The following is a 14671-nucleotide window of genomic DNA, read 5'->3' as shown; positions in this document are numbered from 1 at the left end:
TTCATTTAAAAAAAAAAAGAGTTTCTAACCCTCTTGGTTGCAGAAAAAGCTTGTCACTGTGACCCGAGTGCACCCTAATGGCTCAGAAACCACAAGACAATGAACCCAGTGTTTGTTTTTTAACTCTCATGAGTTCCTAAGCCAATTTCATGATTTTTTGAGGCCTGACTCATGAGTTTGGAACGTTTCAGGGTTGGCAATTCAGAACACCCCCGACAAAGGAGAGGAGAGTGTTTTGCTCAGTGGGTGAGGTCATACAACACGAATTCATCGAAGTGATGTAGTTGCTTTGGCCATGTTTTTTTGAACTGTTCTGGGTGACTGCTAAGGGGAGCCCCAGTATCCTGAGCAGAGCTGTTATCCAAGGATTGCCTTCTTGAGATGTAGTCTCTCTTCGTGGAGGGGGGTGGAGTGCGAGCAGTTAATTTCATAAGAGCTGGGCGGTAAATACAAAAATGGATGGCAGGGTACCATGATGCAGGGTAACTAGAGAAATATGCTTGAATTTCTAAAAATGTATGAGGCCGCTTTCAGTGGGCGCTCTGGCCCAGGCCTATAAAATATTGAAAGCTTTGATCGTAAAAAAATCATTTGTTGCGCTTCACCGACCAGCTCGAAAATTTCCAGATAAAAATGCAAACGTTCCATTCTTACAGAAATCAATTTGCAACACAGTGTAAGGAGTAACTGCTATCTAATCTCTGGCTGTCGAGGAATTTCTAGCATGCTCATCCCAATGTCTTAGCACCCATGCTGCTGTCTAGCTCATACACAATGTTTACACAGTAAAAAGAGGATGCTGTTAAACTCTGCTTGTTGTCTACAATGCTCGACCATGCAAGAGACTTTGTGTTGATTCCCAGCCCTATCGTCTTGATTCCTGGGAACGGATGTGTGCAGCATTTTGCATTGTTCCATAGCAATTTCCTTCCTATGAATCACTGGGAACCGAAGGACATAAAGCAGGTGACAGTTTGGAGACAGAGACCTGTTAGACCCCTCCAGAGCAGGATGAAGATTTCCTTAAACTCAGACGATTGTGTGCATACCAGGCTAGAAGAGAAATATCTATCATGATATATTCATGACTGGTCACTATTTAAGGAGATGATTCTTCCTCTTCATCATCCCCCTCCCATCCCTCAATCAGGCTTTGGAAATGCACTGATTATTCTGGAATAAAAGCAACTTTTATTCTGGAATAGATTGTCCACCCAGGCAACTATTCCAGTCAAATTCCCTAGGTAGGCACACCTAATATCTGCCTACACATGACTTCCCACAGCAGCACCAATGAGCATTAGTTTGGAATCCCACCACCTTATCTCCTCAGTCCTCTCCCTTCACCTCCCAGATACTTCACTCACTGGTGCTGTTTGAATCCTCTTTCAAAAGGACTCTGCTTGCTGGGAAGATGCACAGTGCACTATCAAGAAGCTCAGATTTAAACTGTGTCTGAAGCGCAGATGACACTGTTAAGATGTACTCCATGGTATTAAAAATGCGGCATCTCCACCCTGCCCCTGAATGGGTCTCTGGACTGCACTGGGTTCTCTGATCGTAGGTGAGCCAGGGTTACCTGCTTGGAGGTTTGAGACAAGGAAGGCACATTGCCACTTGGCCGTGCAAAACGCCTTCCAGGTATTCAAGGGACCACAAGGAGCTGGGCCCTTATTTCAAGTTGCTCCTTTCTGGCAAAATCATTTTCCAGTTATAATTAGGTCAGAAAGAAAACAGCTGAACGACCTGCCCCTGGATGCAGCATTTGATCGCATGGAGAGTGCTCTAGCCTTTCTGTTCTTTATAAATTGCTGTGTGCTGTAATTCTGGCTATGAACTATAATTCTCTCTCTTCACTGGGAAATTACAGAGTATAGAGGGGGAAATGCTCTTGAGCTGTCAGCACTTCAGGAGCAGAACAATTACTGATTTAACGGAAATAGATTCTTGCTTGTGCAGAACAGCCCGTGGTATCACAATGCAGAGGTGATGGGAACATGCAGACATGATGGGCTTTGCCCTGGGGTCCATGAGAAAGAGGTGAGAAGTGAACGCCAACACTCAGTCACTCCCTGAAAGTGAAACCCTTGGAGGAAGTTATACATTTCATGCTTGCCCGGGTAGTCTCTACATATTCAGCAGTGAGCAAGAGGCTCATTGGAAGGTGGGTTAGTGGGAAAGTGCTTCCTGGCCTGGAAGGAAAGGAAAGGAGCATCACACAGAATAATCAAAGGTGGGGCAATCAACTAATCTAAAGTTGCTTCATTAACAAATCTAAAGTGTTGCTTTCTTCTGTGGGAGATGGTTCTGTGTTGCAATATGATCTTTTCAAAGGGCGAAGGGGAAATGAGGAACCTTGTGGCTACATTACTAACGTTCCTCGTAGCTGAAGAGCAATGGGAGAGGGGGGCCGCAGGGGAAGTCTCTCCCGCTGGTCATCCTCTAGCCCATCCTCCCCTGGGCAATGCAGGATTGTTCCCACAAAGCTCTGTTCAGTCTAGTATTCAGTAGCCTGAGTGGCAAGGATCCCACTGCCAGAATGTCTGTAGTGGCTCACAAGCAAGAATACCAACCCCAGGACTAACAGTTAAGAAGCAGGGCACAGACCCGAAACTGCTTGTGAGTTCTATAATTAGATTTCACCAACCAAGTAACAAATATGAGCTCCTCAGGCACTGTACAGCCTTACCATGGAGTCACAGACAGTTCCCTTGGGCATTCCGATCTATCTTGCCACCCCAGCAAGCTTGACTCTGTGCTAGATGGTCACTTTACACCAAAGATCACAACATATTCAGGTTACTCCCAGTTTCAAAGGCCCAGTCACTTAACCTAGGTCAAATTGCACCTTAGATTGCACACCAGAGACAACGCTGGTAGCCAATCCTGTAATAAACTAACTAAAGGTTTATCGCCTAGGAAAAAGAAATGAGAATTATTTACAAAGTTAAAGCGGATAAACATACACCCACAAATGAGTTGTGGTCTTAGGTTTCAGAGGGTGATACAGCTCCTGAAATATACCAGTTCTATACGTCCAATAGGGCTAACCCAAGTTTGTCCTGGAAATCTCTTGCTTATGTTTAGGAATCTTTGTCCAAACTTAGAGTCCAAACAGCATAAAAAGACCTAATTCCTTCTGATCAGGGATTTTTCCCCCAGCCCACTAGAGTTCAAGGTGATGGGACGAGCACTTCTGCCACAATGCCCCATTTGGGTTCAATAGGCCTTCCTGATGGGTAGGAGATAATCCTTTCTATAGAAGTGCAGCATTTTGTATTAGGTGACTTTTTTCCCATTTGGTGAGTTACAGCATTTCAGAAAAAACATTTGACAGTTATAGAGCAAACACTTAAGTATTACTTTATAGCGTGGGATGCAGACAGTATAACTAGGATTAATGCATGCAGCGTCCTACAAGCCTTCCGTAAAGTCTAAACACATTCTTATAACACTACTATGTATTTTGACTGTACTAACCCACAGGTGAGCCAGACTGATTGCTTGGTATGCATGTATCAGTGTTCATGGGGGCCTGGGGCCTTGGCATGAGCTGGCACCTGGTCTGCCAATATCACACCCACCTTTCCCTGGGGGAGGCTATTCCAGCATTTGCTAGGGTTGATTTTACTGGTTGTATATTTGCTTTTCTCCCTTATCTGTAGGGTTCTACCAAATTCACGGCCATGAAAAATGCATCGTGGACCGTGAAATCTGGTGTCCCCCAGAAATCATGAAATCTGATCTTTTATGTACTTTTATCATACTATACAGATTTCACAGGGGAGATCAGCATTTCTCAAACTGGGGGTCCCAACCTGAAAGAGGGTAGCGGGAGCAGGATGTCACAAGGTTATTTTAGGGGGGTCATGGTATTGCCATCCTTACTTCTCTGCTGCCTTTAGAGCAGGGTGGCCAGAGAGTGGTGGCTGCTGGCCAGGTGCCCAGCTTTGAGGGATTCACCCTGCCAGCAGCAGCGCAGAAGTAAGGGTGGCAATACCGCGACCCCCCTTACAATAACCTTGTGACCTTCTCCCCCTTTTGGGTCTGTACCCCTACAGTTACAACACCATGAAATTTCAGATTTAAATATCTGAAATAATGAAATTTACAATTTTTAAAATCCTGTGACCGTGAAATTGACCAAAATGGACCATGTATTTGGTAAGGCCCTACTTATCTGACACCTCCCCAGTTTTGCATGTTTTCAAAAATAATTGTCAATCTAGGAAGTTCATTAGCCATTTCTCTTAACACAGTAGGAGCCATCTCCCTGGGCCCCTTTTGAAGCCCATCTATGCTACAGCTGCAGCTGTAATGTTATGGTCACCATAGTGTGTTTATAAATAATACGGTTCATTTAGTGTTCGCTCTGAACCCTTGAAGGGCTATTTGGACATGTTCATGGAAGCTACTTACTGGGTTCTCAGACTGAATCAGTCTGTGCCCCTGGAACGGTGGTTTTTGCATTCACACCTTCCTACCATGCTGCTCATCCATTTCTGAATCAGTGCAATGTGGGAAAATTGGGGCAACTATCCTATAGTGTGCCCTGGGGTAGAGCACCCTGAGAAGGACACAGAGCAGCACCAGCCACATATGGGGCAATGCACTGTGGGATGTCCGTGGCACAGAGAAATACGAGAGCAGAAGAAAGACCAGCCAAAATGATTGTATAGACATGGTTGAATAGGATTTCCTGTCCATATTGCAAAATAAGGGTGCTGAACTGGTTAATGGCTGAACCATGCACCTGCTAAAGACTCTGGCAGGGGAGAGACATTGCTGGCTACCACAGTTACTAATTATACTGTGTGCTGACACAGTCAGACCATGCCGCTAACTAACAAACATAGGACCTTTGCCTGGAGTTCTATCTGAAACCTTGAAGGGTTATTTTGACACGTTAGTGGAAGCTGCCTGCTGGGTTTAACTGGGTTCTCAGACTGAATCACCTTGTGTCCCCAAACTAGAGAATTAATCCTTTATATCACAGTGTATCTAGTGGAGGTTCACACCCATCTCCCTATTCACTGGGGTCCCGGGGCTTTATTTCTTATTCAATAGGGAATGTAATGGCACGCTGTCTGTAAAATTCAAGTAACAATGGCATGTTATGGGCAGGAAAGTTAAGAAGCCACTTCTACAACAGCTCATGGAGCCAGGGAAGAAGACTTCTTCTGACTCTTCAGGAATCTATAGCATCCTCCATAGCTAGAGACACTTAACCCCTCAAAGATACCACTTCAGTTGCAAGCCACCTCCTCTAATAGCTAATGGTGCACTTAGACCCCTGAAACAGAGGCTTGTACTAACTTCGTGAGGTTCTTGGGGTGAATGGCTCTCCAAGAGAGCAGGAAGCCAGGGTTCTGTTTGTCCCTGGCCAAGGTCAAGACCATACATGGTATGTTCCGTAAAAGGGTGAAGTCACACAGGAGCGTGCAGTTTGTCTATTGTAAAACTGCTGACTCCCACAGCTATCATCACTTTTTCTCTATTGATATAGTGTTACTTCATGAAGGTTTGGAAACACCTCTGCCACATGAGATCAGTGGAAAGTCATGTTAATCAGTGCACTCGTTAATCAGTAATGCAGGTCGGGGTGTGCCGTGTTTGCTGTTCGCCTACCATGGCGATAGTGTGCTGTTGGTGTCACTCTTTTCTTAGCAGCAGAAGGTAAGTCCTTTGGGCCAGGGACTATCTTCCCATGTGTGTGACAAGTGCCTAACCCATTGTCAGTGCTACCATAATACAAACAATAATCCAGCCCTATCCCAGACGGACTCTCATACAAAATGTTGATCCTCCCCCTTCCCACCACCTCTGGTCCCTCTCATCAGCGGACAAGGTCCCTATTTCCCTTCAAAATATGGAGCTGGCAAGCCATCTCATCAAGGCCTTCAGGGAACCAAGACTTCCTCATCCCTCCCCACACCACCAGCCTAACTGTGCAGGCCTGTGTCCCTCTAAATACGAAGAGCCATGTTCTGGCCTTTCCTGGTTTACACCCTGTTGATTACAATGGGGTTGCACAGGATGTATGTTAGGACAGGATTCAAAACCTAGTCAAATTTTTACCTAGAGAAGGGACTGATACACCCCAATAATCTCCTCTTGAAACACTGAGGACTATTCAATAAAGGCACTGAAATCCTTCTCAAGTCCCCAAGACAAGTAACCACAGAGTCTGGATAACCTACCCTTATGCTATGAGAAATAGGATATTTCCCTCTTTAGGTGCCAAATAGTTGGTTTTCTTAATATTCCATGGTATGGCCGAGTGAAGAATCTGGCCCTTGGTAAAGGGTCAGTCTTTGCATTTGGTGCTATGGGACAATCTCGGTGGATTCCGGGGAGGATCTCTTCCCTTTAGTAAGGGGTTTTCTATCACCCATGTTCAATGAAATCACTCCACCTTGGAAGCTCAGTCTGGTGCCATCTTGTTCTGTCAATTTTTTTCACCCGAGGTGGCATTTTTGGTTCTGATTCTCTCAGCCAGGAAGCTAGGACAAATCGCATTTACTTTTCTGGCAGATTCTCATTTGTCACCAGTCATCCTCCCCAAGTAGACTTGACTGCTGTGCCCAGTTCCATCCCAAAGAAGAATCCTGGCTTTCACCTTCATCCAGAAAGCATCCCTCCATTCCTTCTGCCCCAGCCCCCTGTGGGAGAAGGAAAGGTCCTACACTCACTCAGTGTGATCCAACCTGGAAGTATAAAGGAAAAGACAAACAACTCTTCCACGAACTGTTTGCCCTTGTGTCTGTTTTGGAGCAGCATATACAGTCCCCTTTCTCAGAAGGAAATGAAACTCTGAGAAAGGATCCCTGTGCCCCCAATCAGCGAAAGTCCAACAGACTAAGGGGATAACCTCTATGTAAGAGCTTCACAAAGCAGCCGCTGGAAGTTCTTTGCTAAGGCCTGGTCCAGGGATCTGGCTTTCCTCTTCTGAATGTGGCTCACTAGTACTGCTGCTAGACAGAGTCCATTGTTAGGGTTACTGCAGCTAATTGCTGCAGAAAAGATATTTTCTCCCAAACAGTACACAGAGTTTCTGTGTGAGCTGCTCCAATGACCTGCCTGGTTGTTGTTATTCTGTATCCCTGATACATGTTAACCATTTCTATTAGTTTGATCATTCTAGAGAAGTTGGTTTCCTCTGCGTGACCAGCAGCAGCGATGCCTTCTGGTGGAAGACTCTTCTGTCTTCTGATCTGTCCCACAGCTGGTGGACCTATTAGCATGGATCATTGGAGCTGAAGCCCATTTTGCAGGTAGGGAAACATTACCCTGTATGGAAGGTGCTACATTGAACTAAATCCTCTTTTGTCTGGTGCCCCATCTCTTCCTTACCTTCTGTCTGGGCCAGTCCACTCTCCCTCCTTGTGGAAACTGGCTTTGCCATCAGCTGCTCTCCTGTGATTTAGCAAGGAGGGGGATGAAAACTGGAAATACAAGCTGGGTTCCCACTAAAGCCCGTGAGAAAATCACAGCAGTCATTAGCAGAGGTTACTGGAAAATCAAAGGGTTTGTGTGTAGGAGATGGAGCGCAGCCAGCCCTTATTTGGGATATTTACTACTCTTTTACAGAGCTGTGCTCTCTCAAATGGCTTGTTCTTCAAAACTGAACACTGGCTAATTCATCTCCCTCCCCATAACTGTGGTCTCTAGTCTGCTTTCTGTATTAAGCTGGATATAATTGCTCTGGGGTTTGGAAGAATCTGCATCATATGACAAGTGGGAAGGGTGGCTGTAAAAGTATGTGGCATAATCAGCACTTTTGTGGAGCATGTGAGGCGAGAAAAATAAAAGAACCAGATTTCTGAAGAGCGGAAAAGGAAGCATAAAGTTAAAGAGCCAGAGTTTCTGGCCCCAAACACTCACAGCTAGCCCTGATCAGCGGAGAGCTGGAAATTTGCTGCAGCCTCAGAATTTGGAAATCAGCCAGGCTCCCCCAGTAAACAGACTGACTGATTAGCAAATAAATTACTGTGCACGTTATGGCAGTGAGAACCTGTGGCTGCCTGTGATCTTGTCCTACTAGAACCAGCACCACTTCATCTCTCTTTTGTGTGGGCTTTAGCAAGAGAGCTTCTGCAGCTTCAAAAAGACTGGCATTGGATGTGTCTTATGGTGTGAAAATAAGAGCTTGGGCACAATACCAATGGCCTGTGATGGGATGTTAGATGGGGTGGGATCTGAGTTACCCAGGAAAGAATTTTCTGTAGTATCTGGCTGGTGAACCTTGCCCATGTGCTCAGGGTTTAGCTGATCGCCATATTTGGGGTCGGGAAGGAATTTTCCTCCAGGGCAGATTGGAAGAGGCCCTGGGAGTTTTTCGCCTTCCTCTGTAGCATGGGGCACGGGTCACTTGCTGGAGGATTCTCTGCTTCTTGAAATCTTTAAACCACGATTTGAGGACTTCAATAGCTCAGACATAGGTGAGAGGTTTTTTTCAGGAGTGGGTGGGTAAAATTCTGTGGCCTGTGTTGTGCAGGAGGTCAGACTAGATGATCATGATGGTCCCTTCTGACCTTAGTATCTATGAATCTATGAATACCGTAGCCTCCCCCAGCATCCCTACCAACTTAGCCCCCAGGGTCAGGTCTACACTGCAGCTGAGAGCGTGCTTCCCAGCCTGGGTGGAGAGACTCATGCTAACAGGGCTGAAGCTGGCATGCTAAAAATAACAGTGTGGGTGTTGTGCCTGGGGCTCTCACGTCCACCCGCCTCCCTCAGTTTGAGAGCCTGACCTACAACACCCACACTGCTGTTTTTAGCAAGCTAGCTCTCGCTTGAGCCCCACTAGTGCATGTCTGTCTACCAAGGGGGCATGTCTCACTCACCCCTGACAGATATAAGAGAGCAGTCCTATTGAAAATTCCAGGGGAAGTGGGCAGGCGTAAGCCCGCCCACAGCTAAAGGACCCTCCAGGGAGGATCCACTGAGCCCAGGAACTCAACTGGTTACGGGAGACAACCAAAAAGAAAAACAAGGTTGGGTGTGCAGGTCAAAGGGTCAGAAAGAGAGAACCTAAAGAGGACATCAAGCAGAGAACCCCGAACAGCAACCACTGCTCCTCGAAGGTGTCAAGGGAGCCAGCGGATGCCGCCCAGAGGAACTCCCCTGGGAAGTGTGAATGGAGGGAGGACCAGAAATAGGCCCCACAGTAACAAAGAGTGGAAGGCAGATACATCAGCCCTAGAATGATGAAGGCCCTGTTCCCCAGGAGCTGAAAAAGGAAACTAGAGACTCCTGAGGTCAGTTAAGTGCAACCAGTGACCTTTAAAAACCCCTCTTCCCGTGAGAGTGGGGAGGGGAGAGACAGGCTGCAGCCGGGATAGTGGCGGCAGGAAGGAAAGGCTTCCCCTGGGTCGAAGGCTGTCTCCCCTCCCTATGGGGAAAGAAAGTAAGATAGCTGCTTGGGGAAACACTGCAACTAGGAGCCAGTATAGGAGGGTAACACCCCGGAAGAGGGGCCTGGGGAAAATATTTCTGTTTGCGTTGTGAGTTTGGAGGTTTCTTCCCCCCCTTTTTTTTTCCCCCAAGGAGAACTTTTTGGGCCAACCCTGAGGCCCACCATGTAAATAAGGGAAAATAAAGCCCGAGCAAAGAGAAAACCCTTCCGGCATCACCAGACTGGTTTACCCCAGGCCCCCTACTGCCCAAGGGAGAAACGCTGAGGCCAACGAGGCAAAGGAAGTGCCCTGCCACACTTCACAAGAGAACAGGAGCTGCCAGACAAAACACATTGCCTTCTGCAGCCACAGGCCCAGAGTGGATGGGAAGTCGTGACCGTCTCCAGGATACAGGTGACAGAAACCCGGCTGGAAAGCCCTTCACTGACATTGGGAGGCTCTGAACATAAGTGCCACTTGCTAGATTTGCCAAATGGCCTTTTGGGCCCTGTGAGTTTGCTTAACATCCAATAAGCTTCCTCTCAGAATCCCATTCTTGCCAGGTCTTCCCAGGGCCCAGGGAAGGAGCAGATAAGTCACCACATCTAAACCATATGGTGGCTAGGAGTTATCTGTCCTGGCCAGCATGGTTCCGCCTGTCTTGCTTGCCCATGCTGTGCTGGAGGGGACCTGCTCTGCCATGGACAGCACTGTTATGTCTGAGGTAATACAGCCTTGGAGAGTCCAGTTGCAAAGTGGAAAACGAGCTCTGTTCAGAGAGGTTAATTCAACCATGCAAGCAAGAGGGAGTCTGCTCATGGCTGTAGAAAGAACTCCCCATATCCGCCCTCTAGGATACTGAGTGAAAGGACAATCAACCACAAAGAAAGAAGCAAAATGTCATCAGGACAAACTCCCAAAGCCTGAAGCAAGGACTCTGTTAATAATTAGCTTCTGAGACCTGATATAATCTTTGGTTATGTCACCTTATGGCCCTGAAATAGTTCTCATGTGCAGGGCCAGCTCTACCGTTTTTGCTGCCCCAAGCAGGGAAAAAAACCTGTCGCCGCCGAATTGCCACCGCGGACAGCAGGGGAGAGAGAAGCTGCCGCCGAATTGCCGCCACGGCCAGCGGAACGGAGAAGCTGCCGCCAAATCGCCGCAGCCGCAGAAACTCTGCCGCTCCTTTCTGACTGCCGCCCCACGCGCCTGCTTGGAACGCTGGTGCCTGGAGCCGGCCCTGCTGCCTGGGTGGCCATTACATATCTCCCATGCACCGTGAGGATCCCAGCCTGACAGCGGCACACCAGGTGGAGATGAGAGGCTGAAACAATAGCTCTGAAGGATTCAGGTGCCAATAATGGTACTTTAAATGTCAACTATTACTGTTAACTGTCGCACTGCCTGTCTTTATGTATCACTGTCACAGCGGGTCAGAAAGGAATGGGAGTATCATCCTGAAGATTTGCTCAGTCTTCTCATTTTACAGAGGCCTTTCACTGGGATTGAAGAGGGGTGCAATTGGTTGCAGTTATCTGAAGAGGGGGCTGTAATGAGGGTCACTCACCACTGAGGCACCTTCTTATGGCTGTGTGTGGGGATTAGCGCCTTTCAGGCCAGGCGCCCGCCCCTTTCCCATAGATGCTCACACCACTTCCCTTCTCGCTCTCCAGGGCTTACAGTGCTCCCTCTTCAAGCCTCAGCCCTCCAGCAGATCACTGTAGAGCCCTGCCCTTCTGGAGCATGAAATTCCCATTGGATCAGCTGTCCACATGCTGTTCCAGGCAGTCATCTGGTTCAAGACCAAGTCTTGTGCCACTTTCCCAGTGGCTGGTAGGGGAACCTGGGCCCGTCCACTATTCCAGTGTCCAGCCCAGGGACCCTATGTCCAGCAACAGTGGCTTGCTCCCAGACCTTGTTGCTATTTCCCTGGAGTCCTTCCTACGTCCCTTCTCTATCTTCTGCCCTCTCCCCCTGGGTTTAACAGCCCAAACTCCCTCCTCCCAGCGAGTAACTGTAGACTACTTCCCCTGCAGCCCTCTTCTGTTCTCAGCTTCCATCCCTTTACACAGACCCAACCTGCTCCTTCCCAGGCGAACGTCATCTTCCATTAGGCTTTATTGCTCTCTGACTGATGCAGCATACAAGGTTAATTGACATAATTTAACCTGCTTTGCCTCGAGTGGGGGTGGACACCCCATCACAGGGGCTCAGCTTTGAAAAGTTTGGGAGACACTGCCTTAGGCCATGTACGCTACAAAGTTTGATTGACAGAAGCTACATCTACATGCAGCTGGTGCAATCACTTGTGGGACATGTTCAAAGTGCTGTGTGGCATAACAGCAGTTCACCCAGGGATTTCTGGGAACTAGGGGTCAAATTCCTACAATGCCACCTTCTCCATCCTATCATGCTCATTCCATCTCATAATTCTTGTGCCATTTAACAAACTTCCACAGTCCTGTGCGCTGCTTTTCGGTCTCTCCACCATGTCTCTGGCAGAAGCATGGACCCTGCAGAGCTCAGCACAATTCTAATGACTGTTGCTAATACAGGACACACAATTGTACAATATTTGTGGAACCTCAGTGAGTATTACTACAATCAGTTGTATGAGGAGGAAGAAGAGAAGATGTTCGACGACAATGACTGAAGGCTGCTGGACACGGCAAATAAAAATACCAGGTTGCTGCTGGCATTCATGAAGCAGCTCCACATAGTGTCTTCTGGGCCCAAGACATGAACACTGTGTGGTGAGATGGCACAGTAATTCTGGTCTGAGACAACGAGCAAGCAGTGGCTGAAGAGATTTTGGATGCAAAAGGCCACATTTCTGGACCTGTGTACTGAGCTTGCCCCAACAGTCCAGTGCAGAGACACCAGAATGAGAGCTGCCCTGACAGTGGAGAAGCGAGTGGCAATTGCATTCTGGAAGCTTGTAACACCAGCTTAGTACCTGTCACTGGCCATTCAGTTTGGAGGTAAAAAATCTACAGTGGGGACCATTGTTATTCAGGTGCACAAGCCATTATTTGTCTCCTGTTGCACATGACTGTGACTCTTGGCAATGTGCAGGAATCAGTGGATGGATTTGCAACAGTGGGGATCCTGAGCTGCAATGGGTTGAGAGATGGGACACATCTCCCTATTCTGGCACTACCCCCACCTTGCCAATGAGTCCATAACCGTGGTTATGGAAATGCTGGGGGATCTACTGTGGGCTGGTCAGGGGAGGAGCAGGATGTTCACATCTTTAAGAACATAGGACTTTTCCAAAAGCTGAAAACAGGGACATTCTTCCCTGATCAGCACATTCCTATTGGCAATGTTGAAATGCCAAAAGTTGTTATGGCAGACCCAGCCTACCCTTGGCTCATGAAGCCATACACTGGCCACCTTGACAGTACCCAGGAAAGATTCAGCTACCAGCTCACCAAGTGCAAGACGACTGTTGAATGTGCTTTTGATAGATTCAAAGGTCACTGGCAATGTTTACTGACTAGATTGGATCTCAGTGAGGCAAATATTCCTGTTGTTAGAGCTGTGTGTTATGTACTCAGAATATCTGTGAGGTAAAGTGGGAAAGGCTACCAGCAGGGGGGAGGTTTGAAGTGGACTGACTATTTGCTGAATTTGAACAGCCAGACACAAGGACTATCAGAAGAGTCAACTGTAGAGCTATAGAGGTCTTTTAACAGTCAGCCAGAGCAGTGCTGTGTGATGCTTTTATTAACTAGTGAGCCTTGGTGTGTACAGAGCTTAAATATGGGTGGGTTATTGACTCCTGTTACAAATTTTGTAAAGTGGTATTTATGCTTGGTGTGAACTAATAAACAAATTCCGAGTTTCCAAAAATATAACTTTATTGTGTGCCAAGAAATGGGAGTCAACATGAAAGAGCAAATATACAAGTTAAACACATTTTAGCACCACTGTAAGAGAGTGACCCATACTTGTAAAACCCAAGGAAAGGATAAACATGCATATTAAAAACATATGACAAAGGTTCATTCATGTTGCAACACAAGTAGTGCACTGTGCCCGGGGCTGACCCTGCGGTTATCACTAGTCACTCGAGGTGTAGTTAGGGTTCTCCTGTTTTCCCCAGGTGCGCAGTGGCCACAAGAGTCAGGGTTCATGCCATGCTGCCACCTGGTACGTTGGGGGTTACAGGGAGCAGTGACCAGAGGGTCTCCCAGGAACTGTAAAAGCTGCTGTTCCAGGAGTATTTGTGCATGAAGCTCGACAATGTTCTGCAACAGCTACGTTTGTTGCTGACCAAAGCCGTAATGTCCTGCTGCACCTCTCTGTCCTTTTGCCTCTCCTCCCACAACAGATTTCTCCATTCCTCGTCCTGCTCCTTGTTCTCAGCCACTTGCCCCCCTCTAATCCCTGCGTTCACTGTCAGCAGCTGCAGACGACTGAAGGATCTCGCAGAATGTATCCTTTCTGGTCTGCTTCTTTCTGCTCCTGACCAGGTCACACATTCAGCAGGCGTGGAGGGGACACTGTCAAAGGCTACCATGCCAAAAGCTGCTGATTAAAACAGACAGATACAGCATTAATTTTACAGTCACAACGGAAAGGGAAAGATAAGTCTCAACATTCCCTTGCATTATTTCTATAAACACCTTTCATAAGAAGTGGTAATTGTCACTTTAGCTTTGGAGCACCACTCTGCAGCGCAAGCCATGGTGAGTACGCCCTAGTGGGGGACTGGGGGCAGGGGGGAGAAGGTCTGTTGCATGGAAGGATTAACCGTTGGGTGCCTCTGGGTGTGAGTATAAGGAAAGTGCAGTGAATATTGCCAATATTTTCACAGGCAGCAGTGCTTTGGGCTGATGTCTCACTCCTGAGGGTGACCAAGTCACAGAGAACCCAGCTGCTACTGATGTTCCAAAGCTGGCCAGGACCGTGTGCTGCTAACCTGTTTACTACAATGGTGTCAGCACAAGTAGTTGCAGAATGGCATGGGAAAATCTCCTATCGCAGGGAAAGAAACAAGGCCTCCCTCCCTAGAAATGTTCAGGAAAGGATTGCAGATTATATCCTTGAAAGTTTCAGAGAGATTGCTCAACAGGATAAAAGGGACATCCCTGGTCACATAAACAAAGCACTCCACTTGGCCCCCGCCTAGCCGAACAAGCCAAAAAATGGAAGAGCTGATGTTGCCTCCACCTCTTTCTTCTCCCTCTGTCCGAGCACAGGACACTTATCTTATGTGGACTGTGTAATGCAGACGGCCAGAATAATCTGTATGAATTTATTTTCTA

This window comes from Eretmochelys imbricata, chromosome 10, assembly GCF_965152235.1.
Source record: "Eretmochelys imbricata isolate rEreImb1 chromosome 10, rEreImb1.hap1, whole genome shotgun sequence".
NCBI classification, from domain to species: domain Eukaryota; kingdom Metazoa; phylum Chordata; order Testudines; family Cheloniidae; genus Eretmochelys; species Eretmochelys imbricata.
Note: the sequence above shows the minus strand (reverse complement) of the source record.